We start from the raw sequence: 15,767 nt of genomic DNA on the forward strand, positions 1-15,767 counted from the left end.
CGTGCCCAATTACTTTTTGGTAGATAGTGTATATACCAATTTCAATCCAAATTTATTGTTATTATTACATAAATGAAGAGATTTTGCTACCCATTCACCGTATCAGTGAATAACTAACACAATTGTTGTCCATTATTTTTCTTACATTTTGTACAGTTAGTGTCCTGAAAATCATAGTTATTGTATTTTGTTATTAACTTTTACACAATCGTTCAAAAAAGGTATTAACACTTAGTGGTAAATTTAACTCATAAAGTTTATATTCTGTGACCTCTCACAAAGAAAACTCTGAGTTTGGTAAGCTGTGGATCCATTTATTCTTTGGATTAAGTGGTTCCTGGTTCCTCTATTATACACTAAACTTCTTTCGATGTAATGCAGTTTTCACTGTGGTTATAACTTTATTTCTGTTATTAACAACAAAAATAACATTTAAATTAGATATTTGTAGGATTTCGGGGGGGCGGCTTCAGCCCCCTTAGCCCTCCCCCTGGCTACGTACCTGAGTATAACCTTCTGTGCAGTGGCGTATGTTGAATCCCAGATCTGGACTATCTCACTGTGACACGTGTTCCTAGGCTATGGAGGAAGGAGGACCTGAACACCGTGTATAAGTGGATAGACGCATTCATTTTTCTCGTTCTTGGCGTCTTCAAGGAACTCTCGTTGCCATGCCAACGGTGGCTAAGTTGTAAAACTACTATTAAGAAATCAGGCTGCCAACTCCTGAGATATCAGGTTGCTAACTCCAGAATCACAATCATCTAATTGAAACGAGTCATTTTATTCACAATTTATGGTCGATTTTTCTTCTGTATTCTACTCTGTAATTTTCAGGCTTCGCAGATAGTTTAGGTAGCCTCCAATATACGCCCCTGCTTCTGTGGGAGTTACGTTGGTATCTTGGCCACGAGTGTGGGTGATTGTGCATACAATTCATCCTCACGTTCGCGATTAGCCAAAAGTGGAAGAAAAGCGAAGTAAAATAAATCTAAGCAATATAATAATAATAATAATAATAATAATAATAATAACTTACCTAACCGTCCTGTGCGTTCTTAACACCTTCCACAGCAAATTTCACGACTGCACCATTTCAAGCCTGCAACAGCAATAAATTTTACAAGCGTGATTATTTTGTCCTTATCGTACTGGTCAGCAGAATAAAACAAAGAATGCAGTGATTATAAAATTTATAAATATTCAACAGGTATAATATGGACTTTTTTATGTATCCTCTTTCCGCTGGTGTATACCAAGCGATCAGAATTTTCAAGCATTCACTTGAATTTTCGCTTCGTTTTGTGATCACTTGATATTTTAATTGTATTACAACGTGCTATGCGCTACGACTCCAGAGGTCACAGTTTCGAATCCACGTGTGTCACGTGGAGACCCTTCATTTTATGGAAATTACGATAATTTGCTGTTTTATGTAACTCACTTATACTACGCGTGCTGTAACGTACGTTATCTTTGCCAAAACAGTTATTTTTAGGGATGGCTATATAATCCGGATAATATGGAATATTCTGCCATTTAGATTTTTATTTCCAAATAATAAATTGTTTGATTTGATTTGCTTTATTTTACTTCGCCTTTTGTGCCCCTTTTGGCTAATTTGCGAAGATGGGGATGAGTGATGACATGATGAAATTGATGAAACATCCATGCCCAGGCCAGCATCCGAACCAGGGACCTCTGGCGTCGTAGCACGATGTGTTAACCACTGCGCCACGGGAGCCGGCAAAATAATAAATGGTTTCAGTATTCCAAAAATTAGTGTTCTATGCGAGAGGTGGCTAAAATTTCCTCTTAACTTTTACACACAATTCCAGAAAGCCTTAAAAGTTAATAACAAAATATAACTATGCATTTCAGCACATTAATTGCATTGAATGGAACTGAAATGTAAAAAAATAATAAAAAATACTTGTGCTGTGTATTCACTCATTTGGTGAATCAAATAGAAAGACTTCCCAAACAAAAATAATAATAATAATAAATAATTTGGAATAGAATTATTATTATTATTAATTTTATTTTTATTTATTATTTATTATTAATAACAATCACAAGCTTGATAATTATTATCTTCCTTATTATTTCCGCTATTCCAAATTTTATCAACAGCCCGACCCCAGACTCCCGTACAAAATTTCTGGCGACGCCCATGATGCCAGTTTTCCGGGTGACACCAGTTGTTAAGACGTTTCTCGCCTTTTTCCCGATTCTTCCGCATTTCGTGTGCAGAAGAGGTCATTGATCACGTCATGAATCGTAGCAACACGCACGATTCCGTCGCGCATCGACCGAACCTCAGACAACCTGACGACGGGCGGCGCTGATATCGCGTGAACCGAGCCGTCTGTCTGTGGCGCGTCTTATTTTATCCGCGAAAGCAATGACCGGTTAATTCTTCATCGAGATGTGTCCGACACGTTCAACCGAGGTTCCGTTTTAGTTTGGCCAAACCCATCAATGCTTCATGTGGCTTTTGAAGCGGTCGTGGCCTTTGAATATATCCAAGGCGAGTATATAACAGGGTGGTCAATCAACAGGTGTGGATTTGATTTGATTTATTCCGTTCGTTTGATCATCTATGGTACAAAATGTACAATGATATTGAACATGTCATTCTTATAAATAAGTATCTAAAATTATAAGGTGCTACATATAAATAGTAAAACAGTGCTAATAGAATTCATGTTAGAAAAGATAGTTACACTGCTACAGCAAACAATTCTAAAGATGAAAACAGTACAGATTGTAGTTATAAAATAGCAGTTACTGATTGGTACATGATGACAAACAGCAGTGACGTGCGGTGACGTCGACACTTGGGGTAGCAGTCAGTGGCGTGGTCAAGGGGGGGGGGGGGTTGGTGTAAGTCACACCCCTCCTCCCTTTAGGGCCAGTATTCCTTCAAAAAAGAAGAATGTCAATAACAGGAAAAGATTGCAAAATTATGAATGAGTACCAGAAAAAAGTAGACGTAACCCCCACCCACATTCGAAAATAAAAAAAACTATTTCATTTGACTCTAAGCCAGAGATCCTGGGTTCGAAACTCGGATTAGCCATTTGTGTTCTTTGTGTGTGTTCCTTCATCTATTTTGTTGTACCAAAGGTGGCGGAAAAGCGAATTAAAATTAACCAAATTGAGCAATCAATCAATGATTTGATTTCATTTTTGTTACTTAGCGTCGCTCTTTTGTCACATTTGGTTAATTGCGAAGATACGATGAAATTGATGAAGGGACGAGCACAGGGAACGCCCATGCCTGGGTCGGGGTTCGAACCCGGAAATCCTGGTGTCGTAGCGCGCTATGATAACCAGTCCCCCACGCTTGGTTGATTTGGTGACAGGTAACAAAACACAACACACTTTTTTGTAGTTTCTTCAATGATATTCATTTGACTTTTTGAGTTCTGAGATACATTTTTTATTCCAAATTATTTCATTATTCACTGCAACACATAGGACAAGAATGCGCACTCATCACGGGTTCGAATCCTGGCCTGGATTGTTCATATGAGGTCCCTTAACCAATTTCATCATATTATCACTCAATCCTCATTTTCGCGATAACCAAATGTGGCAGAAAAGCGAAGTAAAATAAACCAAACCAACAACAATATGAACACGCGTTCTCTTGCCCAAATAAATACATCCGTATTTATGACTGTTAGAGACCAAGAGTAGTATATTTAAATAAAACACTACTAAAACGAGAGTCAGATAGAGCCTGAGCATATATTTGTAATTTAATCATTATATATTCCATATTTGTAAAAGAAAAAAAGAAAGAAAGCATAACATCATTGTCTGCACATAACACGTTCCCATTTCATAAATAATAAAACTATATCCCATATTATACATACGCACATATTGTACAGCGTGTAAAAGGTTGTGTAAATACAGAGAACATAAGTACTGCAGAAAATTTTACCCTGAGTTCTTTACAGGATTTACAAAAAATCTATGAGAAACCAATCCCCTATCTGTCCTATAGGAGATAGACTGGGGGACCTGAAAGCCTGGGCTTTCAACCATTGCAGCGGGGGGCGAGGGGACAAGAGAGGTAGAGGTAGAAATCTTCCTTTTCCTTGGGCCGGCCGTTTCTACCTGAAAACTGGTCTGGCGGAAGAAGAGCGAGCTAGGGTATCCAGCCAGCTTTGCCCGCGGAGAACACCGATGGACGAGAAGCGCGTGGAAAAGAAAGTGTTGCGTATGAGCTGTGGTGGCTTTAACAAGACAATAAATATTGTGATTTGAATATAATTCGAGATGTGAGATTGATTGATCTATCTCTGCTAGACTAGCTACTCCTCAGTGCACGTCACTGATAAACAGGACTAAATCTCAACTAAAGTCGCTCCGGCTAGAGTTTGGACTTGAGGAACCCCAGACTTTTCGTCTCCACTTGTGCCAGTGTGAAAGGGAGGAAAGCGGTGTTGCCAAACGTCTGAGAGTCTGATTTTCTTGACCAGTCGTACAGGACATCTTTTCCTGTCAACATGCACCCTTCGCTCGCTCGCATTTCAGGCAGAGGCAGGGAGGCGGACACCCACGCATTCGCCTGCTACACGGCAGCAACCGGCTTCACCGTGCTTGGCCTTTTTGGGGGTGGACTCTCTCGGGGAAAGGGGGGGGGGGGCGATGAGCTGAAAACTCGGAATTTTTGAGGAGGGTTAGAATTCTTTCTAGGGTATTGTGGAGACTGTTCGTATGAACGAACATCTCGCTGCAATCAAGGTTTAGGGTCCAGTTACTTGACCTGGCATATTTCGTTTTGCTCGCCAGTTAAAATTGCACGTCGAGTTCCGATTACTCAATATTATCCATCCTTTATAGTTTATATTAATTTCATTGTTGTCTACACAGCGATATCAAATAGTGAATTGTAAATTGATTGGAAGTGAACGAACATTATGTGTTTTACTCATATCCTCACAAGAGTATCTACAGCATGTTTAGTAAGATCCTGACATTTAGGTCGAGGGGGGACTCATGGGGCTGCAGTTCTCTCCCGAAATTTTGAGAAATTCAAAAGTTCCAACTAAAAGTATAATAATAAAAAAAAATCAGGAAAACCAAATTGGTAACTGTCTTTAAACCACTTTTAACCGTGGTATCAGTATCGGATGATATCGGTTGGATTATATTTACCGACACCGGCCGATACTTTTCCAACATTTAAATCTTTCGCGAGGCTTGCAAATATGCAGCAAACACTTTCAGGGTGTCCTTGAATTTATGCATAATTCCAAGTTTCCGTTATTTTGAACCAATGTTGTATGGAAAAGTGTATTTTGTGATTACGTAATAGTATTTTCAGATTTTGATGTAATTCTTACGTTTAAAGCACAACCCTAATAAATTGATACACACAATTGGAAGTATTTACTTACACACTAATATTAGTCAATATTTTGAACAGCTTTTAATTAATACGCGTCATTTTCAAACAAGGGTATCGGTGAGATAGGTAAGAGAATCAGCATGGGTATGGATATCCGTTCAACTCTAATAATTATGAAATGTTTTATTACTTATTCCTAGGGATGTGCCGAAGCCGATTACAGGTGTATGAAAATCGGCAGAAAGTGACATATCGGCATCGGTATCGTACTCGGCAAAAATCCGATATTTAAACCGGTACAGATTATAATAGAGTGTCACCTTCTAATAAGTTTTATATTCTAGTTTTGTAAGATTTATTGAAAATTTGGTTATGATTCGTCATTATTGTAGAGTTTTTGTAATAAAATGATTGCAAACTCTCATTCAGAGGATCAACCTAACTATAAATCGGAAATAAAACAGTACATTGATGAACCAGGATCTGCTGTTGTATTGGAAATTCAAAAATGGGTATTCAAACCTGAAGCAAGTGCTGAGAAAATACTTGGGCATACCTGCTGCATCAGCATTCAGTGATTGAGTGTTCCGTGTTGCTGAACAGATTTGAGATCAGAGAAGAAGTAGGTTACTTCCTGAAGTGCTTCCAAATCTCGTATTTCTGAAGTTGAATCTGGCAGAACAGGAATTCATTTTGCATTTCAAAGAACTGCTTGTGTACTAATGTTAAATCTCTAGGTTCACATAACCTTTTGTATATGCAAATGTACATTCGCATCTCTTGAAAATATTACATATGATATGCAATAGAAATGTACATACCAAATTTATTTTTGTCATGCACAAAATAACATCCCATTTCTGTTTCATAATCTTACGTATCGGAATCTGTTAAATATCGGCATCGGTATCGGTTCCAGAAATTATCGGTGAATACGTCGGCATCGGTAAATTTTCAGCTTCGTCACATCCCTACTTATTCCGCCCCACGGGAAAAAATGCAGTTTTGTAACAATCACATTTACAATTCCAACCCTCCGAAATAAAAATCCTGCTTACTCCAGTGGTACTATAGCATGTTATGATGCGTCTGTCTCCATTAAGCGGGACTTTTCCTTCCCGATGGACATCACGGACGTTCTGATAAATCCCAGAGCCGCTGCTGTTCTCCCAATCACTTTTTTAAACGGAAGCAAAGGGCCATTATTATCTCTTTCATTTTCAAAATAATCTCGCACTGCACATACTAATTCACGAGTCTGGCCACGCAGAGGAATACCACGCCCGACAACTTTTTCTTTCTTCCGATTTCGCCGGTGTATTCGCGTTAGGCCCATCATCCTTCAGTATAAAAATCACACATACGAAAAAAAAAAAAAAGCACAAACAAACCGCACAATAACCCCGAACTTTTGCTGTCAGGCACACACTTGGCAACGCAGAATACCACGAGAATTCCCCCTCACCACGGCAACTGGTCAAAGCCAATTGGTTCAGCGGTTCACGTGACCCTCCCTAACTTTCGACAGAAAAGACAAAAATAAAATTTCCAAGTCTATTCTTTAGGCGGAAGCATTTTAGTACATGTTCAAAAACTATATCGAAATGTATCCCTTACATATTAAAATCCATGGATGGATCCCCGGGAAGGACGATCACCTGTCCAAATGTTTGTATTTCATTGGTATAAAACATTATGGATGTTCATTATGGATATTTTGTAAATATTGTAATAAGAGATTATCAGTTATTATTATTACAGTGGACTCTCTTTAATTTGAACTTGGGAAATTCGAATTATTCGGTAATTCTAACACATGTTAATTCCCCTTGAAATCATCTTTGACACCTGTTTTCTTAATTCGAATTTATTTTTTCGTGTCCCCTTGGAGTTCGAATTAGAAAGTCCACAGTATTATTATTATTTATTCCTGATTCTGTATCGAGGTCTTCTGGTATTAATCTGCATTTCAAATAAAAATTAAATAAGCAAATAAATAAGGACCTTAATGCTTTAATGTATATTTTGACATATTCCTGGCTCGACCGGAGGAAAAAGAGACTTGTTCTCTTCGTAACGTTTCCCCACTTTCGTCGTATCTTTAAGGGCGTCCGCAGAGGGTGGCAGGGGGCACTTGCCCCCAGAGAGAGATATCTGAGAAAATTTTGAAATTGTAGCGTGAAAACATGGACGAGGGGTACAGTGAAAGACAGCAGATTAAGTGCCTATGCAAATTATCCTAGTGCTGGGGTTGCTTTTAATAATTCTCTTAACTGGGGAAAGCATCATTCCACGTTTCCTCTACTTTAAACACTGCTGCCCTCCCTGGGAAAAATCCTGCGGCCAGCCTTGTGTATGCAAGGGCCCGGGACTTTATGTCCTATAAAACTTTAAAATATGTATGTAATTATGTTATAAAAATGGAAAAATATGTCACGAAAAATTAAAAATGTCAGAAAAATTCAGAAGTATCCCCAGTAAAGCCAAAAATATGCACAACAGTACTTTGGAATGTCTCATTATACGGGATGTCAGTATCTTCCAGGGAAGATTGAGTACGATGGGGGTGGGGTATTAAATGAAGTCAGAATCCCTTTAACCATATAATGTAGTGGGAAAATACTGACAATATATTGTGAGGTTCACTGCAATTATCCAAAATATATTTGCTATTATGTCAGATTTACACCTTTGTGGAAAGTAAAGCATAATTGGCAGCTCGCTATAAAAAAAGGGGTATTTTTGTTCTGTACTAGTTGGTAAGAAGACGACATCTGCTTTAATTTCTTCGTTCGTAATTTCCTTATCCTGCCATCGATAATATGAACTATCCGTTGCGCTAAAGGGATGAATTATAAAATAAAAGTAAATAAATTATAAAATAACCGATTATATGCAAGACAATTACGAACTTATACAGTCTTATTACGAGAAAATTGAAGAAATGTGTTGTAAAAACACGAAATTGGTAAAATATGTCAAAATATGACTTATCAAAGTTTGTCTATTTCGACTGATTTTCATCAGATATGTCAAGATCTCACCCCAGTATCCGATCCGATGCCAAATAAAAAATATGTTATAACAAAGTCTCAGGCCCTACTTATATCGTTATATTTATCACAACAATGGAAATATATGATATTGATGTAAGAAAATAATAACATCCTTTACTTATCCGGGATTCGGGCCTCACCTAGTATCCCAATTCTTGCCCTGTGCACATTAATCTATATACCACGGAGTAGTGCTGGATCCGCCACTGTCTATCAGGTGCTATTCAAATCAGGAGGAGATTAGTGTTTCATTAGTGTTTTTATTAAGATTAAGATTATTTAGAAGTATGGCCCTAACCAGCACAAAACTATAACCTTTTCTTTTTAGTACAAAAAAATAAAATTGTTGCTCTTTCATTTTACATGCTATATGTTCAGTATATTGAATTATTTAATATTGTGTCGATTTAAAATAAGGCTTCAGTGAAAAGAAATAAAAGCAAAGTAAATATGTTTGTTGTAAAGATGATTTGTGTAACCGGGGAACGATAGGACCCAGTACATCTTTATTTTGTATTGATAATATATGTAGTTGTTGGTATTGTAAGGTAAGTATTATCAATTAATATTTTGTTGGGGGTGATGGTAAATTATATTGGATTTATTAGGAACTATTACTTAGCTTGGAGGATTTGAATATAATCACAATATTTAATAACTACATGTGATCGTTATTTAAAGATAGTGTAAAATGTTGAAATGAACCCCAGAATTATGATTTGGTTATAAATAATTTCATCTAAGAGTTACGTACTTATGTGACTGTTCTAAAACAGTACGGTAAAAAGTAACAGCAAAGTAACTTCTAAACATCTTGACAAGTTCTTATTTAAAGAAAACTATTGCCACCACAGCTAGATCAAGTTTCCAAACAGTGTGCTTGGGATAGTGGAACTGCTTTCCGATTCGTTGACTCTTTAAGCCACGCCCACTGTGTTTCCAATGTTGGTTTTGTATACACGCGTCCGGACAACATAGGGCATGTAAAAACGATACAAACAGTTCGCTAAATTCACAACTGATTTCCCTGTAGAAAAATAAATGTTGTGGACATTTCCCCAGAATGCTGATGTCTGATTTTCCCCCGGCCTGCTCTGTGTTGCCCGCTTTTATGGCAAATAATGTCTGATAAATCACAATTCGTATACATTTTTAACACGAGACAGATATTTATGTCTCTTATGTGGGGATTTTATGATCCCAGGGACTGGTAACATTGATGTCGCGTTCAGAGCAAACTAACTGTATTGTTTCCACAAATATATGTCCCAGATCAGACGTATATTCGAAAGTTGAATAAACACTTTGAAGGTCGATCGTGTGAAAACTCACTTTTTGATATCATAACTCCTCACTCCATGTTTCCAAGCCTAATTTTCCATAAATTCAAGGCTAAATATAATAACTTTATAAAAATAAAGTGGTACTAAAATCTTATACGATATAATTAGGAATAGTTCGTTGTGCATTTTACAAAGTACGTAAATAATTTGACATGTAAAATTGGACAAATGAATTCCTAAAATTAGTTCTATTACGTGGGTGACACTAAAAGTTTTTAGATGCGGCAACACTGATTGCAGCAATACATTGTCTCTAGGATATGTTGAAGTTAGTAGTCTGTGAAGTGTGATAATGCTGCAGAATTTATAGTTGTTAATTGTTGTGTGCCAGATATTAGTCAATTATTGTCGTGTGTGTACAGTAAAATGGATTTAACACGGGAGCACTTCAGAGCAATGATTTTTTACGATTTTCGAGCAGACTTAACGCAGCAGCAATGTTATGAAAGGCTCCGAAATTCATTTCAGGAGGAAGCCCCATGCCGTGCGACTGTGTTTAATTGGTTTTTAGAATTTCGACGTGGACGTCAGAAACTCAGTGATGAATTACGTGATGGTCGTTCTGTGACAGCAACTTCTCAAGAAAACGTCGACAGAGTGCGTCGCATGATAGAGGAGGATAACCGGGTGACATATGCAGTTATTAGTGCAACATTGGGTATTGGTATGAGTCAGGTTCAAACGATCCTGCATGACCGCCTTGGTGTCAGGAAGCTCTGTGCCAGATGGATCCCACACCATCTTACTCAGGAGCAAAAGCAGGCACGGGTCACATGGTGCATGAAAATGCTGGACAAATTTAACCAAGGACAATCAAATGCAGTGTATGACATCGTAACAGGTGACGAAACTTGGGTGTACTGTTATGAACCCGAGAGCAAACGACAGTCGACGCAGTGGATCTTCCCGGATGAAGACCCACCAACAAAAGTCAGGAAGGGACGAAGTGTTGGCAAACAAATGGTTGCCACTTTCTTCAGTCGGACGGGCCATATTGCAACAGTGCCGCTACAGGGACGTCGGACCGTTAATGCTGAATGGTACACTATGGTTTGTATACCGGAGATCGTACGGAAAGTTCGTGAAAAACGCCCACGAAGTCGCATTATTGTGCATCAAGACAATGCGCGCAGCCATACAGCAGTACGAACAATTGAATTCTTCAAAGCCTCCAGCATCGAGACTCATCCTCCTTACAGTCCCGACCTCGCCCCTTGTGATTTCTTCCTGTTCCCTAAAATCAAGGATACATTACGAGGTTCTTCATTTCCTACTCGCGAGGAGGCAGTCACCGCCTTCGTTCAGTGCATTCAAGAGGTGCCTGCAGATGTGTGGTCCCAGTGCTTTCACACTTGGATTGAGCGGATGAACAAGTGTATCAACTGTCATGGAGAATACTTTGAAAAATTATAGCATTCATACTTTTGGTCTCCAGTGTTTTACTTGCGCGTGTCTAAAAACTTTTAGTGTGACCTATCGCATTACAAGGAATTGCGACACTCCCTTCAAAAGAGGAGCAGCGGGAGTTACAAAACACCCACCCACATTCATATTTCAAATATATACGGTATATATATGTGTATGCATATATGTATGATACTTTCCTTTCACACTCGCTTTGTTGATGAAAATATTCAATATCATCTGATCACCCACCCACTGATTACAAGTGCAAAAATGTATACATGTATACGTACATTACAGAGTTTTAAAATTCAGTTGGCGTCATTGCATTCGTTGCTGTGTCCATATTCTAAAGTCACTGCTCTTGAAGCGACGTTAGTTTGTATTTCCATTTCCTATTCTATACTCTGTCTCGGTTATCTCTGGAGGAAGGCCGCGGATAGCGGCAGAGAAGGGGGGGAAATCGAGTGGGCAGAGCGAAGCACGCTTCTGCAAAGGCTGGTAACTGCAGTGTCCGCCCTCTTCCACGCAATACTGTTCCCTCTCACGCTTTGATTGGCGGAGCCGTCTCGCGTCACTACCTGCACAGAGACTTGTTTAAGAGATAACCGGGACAGAATGCAAGACGAAAGCATTATCCTTAGCATTTTTCGTAACATTTATGCCATGATCAAAATACTACCGTGTAAAGTGAGAAAGCACTTTTATGGCGTTTCGGATGCCATGGTAATATTTCATGGCATTTCTCAAGGTAGAACACGTCCTATTTCCGTAGCATAACCAATCAGAAGCGACCTGTAGGTCACGAGGGAAGTTGTAATAGCCGCCGCGTGAGATGTAAACAATGTATCACTTCACATTTTTAAAAGCCGAAAACTATTCAACCGAGAGAATTAACGTTTCCTATAAAACTGTATTATTTATTTATTCCAAGTTTCAGATACAACACTTGCAAGGCCATTTTACACTGAAAACTCTAATAAAACAACAAGAACAAGTCAAGATGGTTATAGGTAAAAACAAAAAATGGCGCTGGTTAAACACATACTTTATAACGTATACAGTACACGTATAGAAGAATATTTTAGTTGTTTCAATTGTAAACACCGTGCACTCACTATAGATGACATGGCCGTATTTAGAGGGGGGGTTTCTAGGGTTCAAACCCCCCCCGAAACTTCTGACATGTTGGATTAATGGAAGTTCAGAAACCAAAATCTGTAACAAATTTTCAATTTTTTTTTCGAAGCATCACAAAAATACAAGGAGACAATGTTGAAACGATCGAGCTAGAATTTTCATACATTTGGAATTCTGAAAGTTGAGTGAAACAGGATTTATTCTCAGAATCGTACCCAACCCGCGACCCCTCCATTTTCACTTCTGCTGTCATCTTTCCAGTGTTGCTCCTGCGTCACAAGGAATATAGACTGAAGATTCCCTTATGATTGTCCCAAAATTCCCTTTCCAGCTTTTAAATTTCCTGTCCGATAAAGTTGAAAATCCCCCTTGATAGGAGTTCAAACCTAGGATATCCAGTTTCGTATCGCTACGTTCGCGTTTGAGGTTACAATCCATGCACCAGGCTAAGTTTTTAAAAAGAATAACTGCTTCCACACTTTTCAAAATTCCAAAAATGTAATATTAAAGTTAAACAACAAAAACTTTATGACTAAAATTTCCATCTAACTTTTAAAGCTTTTTCTTGAAGGTGTCTAAAGTTTAATGACGAAGTATAATAATTCTACATTTCAGTACACACTGTATGAAACGTAAAAAAACAAAAAGAAACTTGTGCTGGATATTCACTCATCTGCTGGATTGAGTAAGCCCCCCTCAAGGATATAACAATAATATAATAATAATTATTATTATTAGTATTATTATGTAATAAAATTGTTTTATTATTATGAAATTTTAATGATTATTGTACAATTATTGTTATTATTTCTATTATTCAAATTTCTGGCGACGCCCATGGGAACAATTATGAATGAACCCCCCCCCCGAAACTTTTTCCTGCCTACGGCCGTGATAGATGATGTAAAGCCCCTATCACACGGAACTGGATTTCTAGTTGGAATGCCCTAGTTGGCGCTGAACTAACTTTCTAGGTAGCAATCATGGCCGCCTGGCTGACTGGTTTGGAGGAATAGGACATGTTCTAATTGCTACTTGCTTTCCTCGATCGGATTCTGTGGAACAGCCAATCAGAGCAAAGTTTCGCCATGTGAAGATAATCTGTGCGTTTTTGTCTGTGGTTTCCGAGTGTTACTCCAGCAATGTATAACGTATACAGCATGAAAGGCGCGTTGAGTTACACCATCTATGCCGAGTGCACGGTGTTTACATTTGAAACAACTAAAATATTCTTCCATACGTGTACAGTAAACGTTGTAAAGTATGTATTTAAGCAGCGCCATTGTTTTGTACCTAATAACGTTTTATACGAAACGTTATTCCTCTCGGTTGAATAGTTATCGACTTTTAAAAATGTGAAGTGATACATTGTTTACATCTCACGCGGCCGCCATTACAACTTCCCTCGTCTATCGACAAGTACGCTGATAAGTATCGTGTGAGGCGAAAACTAGCAAATTGATAGCAAGTCCAGCGCCAACTAGGGCATACCTGGGCATACCTACTGGAAATCCAGTTCCGTGCGATGCGGGCTTTACTTGATGTGCCTTTCGTGTTGTATGTATTATACGAGGGCTATTTTTTTTTTCAAGGTCCGATCGGTCGCGAAATAAAAACAACATTGAAAATCCGATGAAGCTGTGCGCGGATGTGTTGCGCAGTGTCTCTAGTATGCCCGTTGATCACGTCATGTCGCACGTGTCAGTTCGGAGCGCGCAGTGAGCACGGAAACATGCCTAGAACATTAGAGTCGTACGCCAAGTGTGAAGTGCATGCAGTCATTAGACTTATTCATGCTGAGGGGTGCAATGCAGCCGAAATTCATCGACGAATGAGTGCAGCGTACGGTGAAACTTTCATGAGTGAAAGCAAAGTGCGGCAAAGGTGCAGGAACTTTGAAGCAGGACGTAGAGACGTTCATGATGCAGACGGTCAGGGAAGGAAGCGAGTGTCAACCGATGATCTTGTGCAGCGAGTGGATCGGGCGATTCGAGAAAATCGTCGGTTCACAATTTCTGTGTTGAGTGAGTCGTTTCCCGAAATTTCAAGGTCAGCTCTCTATACCACCGTGAGCTTCAGTACCGAACAGTCTGTGCGAGATGGATTCCCAAGATGCTGTCCGACCAGCTAAGAAGACAGCGAATGGGCGACGCCTTAACGGTTCTTCAGCGCTACCATGATGAGGGAGAGGATTTTTTTAACATAATTGTCACAGGGGACGAGACATGTGCCTCCATTTCGAAAATGAAGAAACGAAAGAGCAATCCAAACAGTGGATGCATTCCCATTCACCGAGTAAACCAAAGAAGTGCAAGGAAACCTTCTCCATCAGAAAGTGTATGGCTACTGTGTTCTGGGACAGAAAAGGAGTGTTGATGGTGGAATTCATGGAACGTGGCACGACCATCACTGCAGCCTCACACAGCGTGACACTTCAACGTCTACGAAGGGCATTTCAGAACAACCTAAGAGGAATGTTGTCATCAGGCATTCTCCTTCTTCATGACAATGCTCGGTCGCACACTGCAGCTGCAACACAGACGCTCCTGCAGGGTTTTTGATGGGAGGTGTTTGATCACCCACCTTACAGCCCGGACTTGATTCCTTCAGATTTTCATATCTCTACGGACATGAAACGCTGGCTAGGAGGACATTTTGGCACAGACAACGAGCTGCAGACCAGCGTAGAGAATTGGCTGAAAGCACAGGCGGCTGCCTACTATGACGAGGGTGTTGGAAAGTTGGTACCACGCTACGACAAATGTCTAAATCTGGGCCGCGACTACGTAGAGAAGTAGCTGGAAAGTGTACCAAAATGTTGCAAATAAAAACATTTTTCATTTCAATGTGGTTTTTATTTCGCGATCGATCGGACCTTGATAAAAAAAATAGCCCTCGTACATTGTAATCGCAAAAGCTAACCGGAATGTTACATGAAATTCTTCCGTGTAAAGTACCGTCTGCTATAAGGTCTTTGGAAGCATTTACATAGCATTTATGCTAGGATAAATGTTAAAGGAAATGCTTTAGTCTAAAGCCGGCCTTACATTAACAACTCGTGGATCTGTTTAGCAATGCCCTCTCCTTCCTAGCTCACCCATGTGCCTCCCACTTGTATTTTTGTAAAGTCTTGAATAAGCTTTTGAAAGTGAGTTGTCGATTTTGGGTTCTGAACTTGCATTAATCCAACATGCCAGAAGTTTCGGGTGTGATCCTAACCCTTCAATTTTAAATTCCGCACGGTTAAATAACGTTTCGCAATTGGAAGAGGGTCAAAGGTGGAATTTCGATTGTCGTCCGAGACATGTCTCGCTGCCGTCTCCATGAAGGGACCGTCGCCTGCTGGGACAGCCACTTCGGCTCTCGGAGGAAACCGCACGCTGAACGATTTCAAGATAGCCTGGGGAGGGAGAGAGAGAGCTTCTCTGCTGGAGGAAGTGTTGCAGAGCTTGCTTT

General features: G+C 39.4%; 2 protein-coding genes across 4 annotated transcripts in view; one reads left to right on the forward strand and one right to left on the reverse strand.

Moving 5' to 3' along the window:
* Positions 1 to 15,767, reverse strand: part of LOC146002380 (solute carrier family 35 member G1-like) — a 176,070-nt gene that overhangs the window by 44,883 nt on the left and 115,420 nt on the right. For 2 of the 3 annotated variants that reach the window (XM_083140116.1, XM_083140115.1), the window contains exon 2: positions 1,040 to 1,102. The exons of the other annotated variant lie outside the window; for it this stretch is intronic. The gene's annotated coding sequence lies outside the window, so the exon portion shown is untranslated. The remainder of the gene's footprint in view (positions 1 to 1,039; positions 1,103 to 15,767) is intronic. 3 annotated transcript variants of the gene reach the window in all.
* LOC146002379 (carbohydrate sulfotransferase 1-like) overlaps positions 1 to 15,767 on the forward strand; it is a 157,719-nt gene that overhangs the window by 12,495 nt on the left and 129,457 nt on the right. The gene's annotated exons all lie outside the window — the stretch shown is intronic.

Source organism: Lepisma saccharinum, chromosome 18, assembly GCF_977018435.1.
Source record: "Lepisma saccharinum chromosome 18, izLepSacc3.1, whole genome shotgun sequence".
Classification (NCBI taxonomy): Eukaryota; Metazoa; Arthropoda; class Insecta; order Zygentoma; family Lepismatidae; genus Lepisma; species Lepisma saccharinum.